Here is a 2,668-nt window from a genome sequence, read left to right as displayed (position 1 = left end):
GAAAGGGGTACTCCGGCCGTAGACATCTTATCCCCTATCCAAAGGATAGGGGATAAGATGTCTGATCGTGGGGGTCTCACCCCTGGGACCCTCCCACGATCTCTCTGCAGCATTCAGCAGCAGCGGAGGCTCATAACGACCACACCCCCTCCATGCAAGTCTATGGGAGGGGGCGTGTTGGCCATCACGCCCCCTCCTTTAGACTTTCATTGAGAGGGAGGGCTCGACCGTGACGTCACAAGCCTCCAGCACTGCATCGCTAGTCATCCGGCACGGAGCGAAGTTCGCTCTGTGCACTGGAAAACTGGGGTGCCGCAGCAGAGATCGTAGGGTGTCCCAGCGGCGAGACTCTCACGATCAGACATCTTATCCCCTATCCTTTGAATAGGGGATAGGATGTCTAAGGGTGGAGTAACCCTTTAAGGTGTTTAAGGGCAAAATATATTTTTTAGCAGGTTGGAGAATTTTTTTATTATTTATTATAAAACTTTATTTTTATACTGTTTATTGATATATTGAAGGGAACTTTGGCATGTGATCTCCTGATCACCGTATAATACACTACACTACTACTGTAGTGCAGTGAATTATGCCTGTCGGCATAACTATAGGGCACGACCACATAGGTACACATACATGGCAGACCTGGTGGCATTCCTTATGCCTCTGGCTGCCGTGAAAACCCATTGGCACCTGGTGATTATACTGCCTGGGTGTCGACAAGATGACACATCCACACAAACTACTTAGATGCCATAGTCACTATTTGACCATAGCATCTAAGGTAGTTAGAGTGGGAGGCCAATGCGATAGCTGAGCTCCTACTCCTGCCCCACCATCTATTCTAGCCCCACTATAAAAAAGGTAGCAGTCTACTGTAGAATAAAGAATCTTAATGGTCACAATATGATGTCATATTGGTGCTCATTAAGAGGATAAGGCCTAATAAATACTTCAACATGCATTTATATTTAAAAGCAACCCAGTCATGGACCATTACTTACATTTTCAAGGCAGGGTTGCTTATAAAAAAAAGATGGCAAATATCTTTATCGATAATAAGGTCAAATAAAATATTTGTTACATATATGCAGGAAGTATTTTTTGTGTATTATTGAAAACATGAAAGCTGGCTTATGAATAATGAATGTTGTGTCAAATTTCCTACATTCACACAATACCTTGTTTGGCTATTAACTTATGTTCTGTTGAAAAAATGCAACGTGTAGTAAAATATCTTGTAATAATCAGTAAAATGCTAATCTACAGTTTATAGTTAAAGCAGATATTCAGTATTTGCATAACAGTTACCTGATAGTCTTCTTCTAATAGGTTTAGTTGGTGTAAAAGTATTCAATGACTACTAAGCTGCTGTGTAAAGCATAGGGGAAGAACAGAGCAGCAAACTCTTTCAGACTCCCATTATAAAATGCAATTAAACTACAGTCACAGTTCATAACTCTAATGCTGTAATCGAGAAGAGCTAAAAAATTAGCCAAGTAAACATATAACATTTAAGATAACAAATAAACATCATTAAAGGGGTACTCCAGTAAAAAAAAAATTTTTAAATCAACTGTTGCCAGAAAGTTAGACAGATTTGTAAATTACTTATGTGGTGTCCCGGTACCGTTTCCTATCCGGTACCTGCGTGTGTGGGTCCCCTTAGCCAGAGTCCCTAGGACGTCGGGGTCCCCATTGTCTAGTTCACCCCTGGTCACCTCTCATCCAGATAGTTATTTCGCTAATAGTTTACTTAGGAAGCATGTAAATATGATATCAATGTCTATAAATAGTTAATTACCTGTCTATAGCGTAGCAGGAACTGCGGGTCACGTGGTCAGGTGAACTCTATGGTATTTCTGCTTAAGGACCTTTAGAGGTCCCTGTGACATAGTCAATCCCATCACACTGTGTAATAGTGAATGACAGATGTTCGGACCAATCAGATTCACCCGCCCCTGCCCATATAAGGGAGCAGCGGCCATTGTTCTCTCTCTTGTTCCCGGGCTGTCAAACGAGCAGGATCTGCGCAGCTGTCTATCGCAGTGAATTAGGCCTGAGCCTTGCGGCAACGGCTGATATATTCAGGATCGCAAGTGTATCAATCCCTAAACACTCTGCAGGATTACCGGACCTTATCTATCCCCTAAAACCGGACGGATCTGCAATAATTACCCTAAATTCAGAGACTTTAATTTCATTCAAGGTCCGCAACAATTGTCAGTCATTGAGATATATAGAGACTGTTTGCCTGAGACTGTTATTGTTCATTGGATGTACCGCAAGCATCTAAGTAAAGTTCTTCAAGTTAAAGTTCAACTACTTTGTGGATCTTCAGTCATTTTATTACATGCACCTATCGTTACTGGGAAGGGCTGAGATAGGCCGGAGAATTGCCTCAGCATACTAGCCCTCAGCCTGGCGTTACAAACTATAGGGTTAACATTAACCCCTCATTTACCGAAACAATACCCCACTACCAACACCCCCCAAGGGCTACCACACTTCTATTTAAAAATCTTAATCCTTCCAGTACTTATCAGCTGCTGTATACTACAGAGGAAGTTATTTTCTTTTTTGATTGCCTTTCTGTCTGACCACAGTGCTTTCTGCTGACACCTCTGTCCATGTCAGGAACTGTCTACAGCAGGATAGGTTTGCTATA

The sequence above is a fragment of the Hyla sarda genome, chromosome 7 (assembly GCF_029499605.1).
Source record: "Hyla sarda isolate aHylSar1 chromosome 7, aHylSar1.hap1, whole genome shotgun sequence".
NCBI classification, from domain to species: domain Eukaryota; kingdom Metazoa; phylum Chordata; class Amphibia; order Anura; family Hylidae; genus Hyla; species Hyla sarda.
This window is presented reverse-complemented; position numbering follows the sequence as displayed.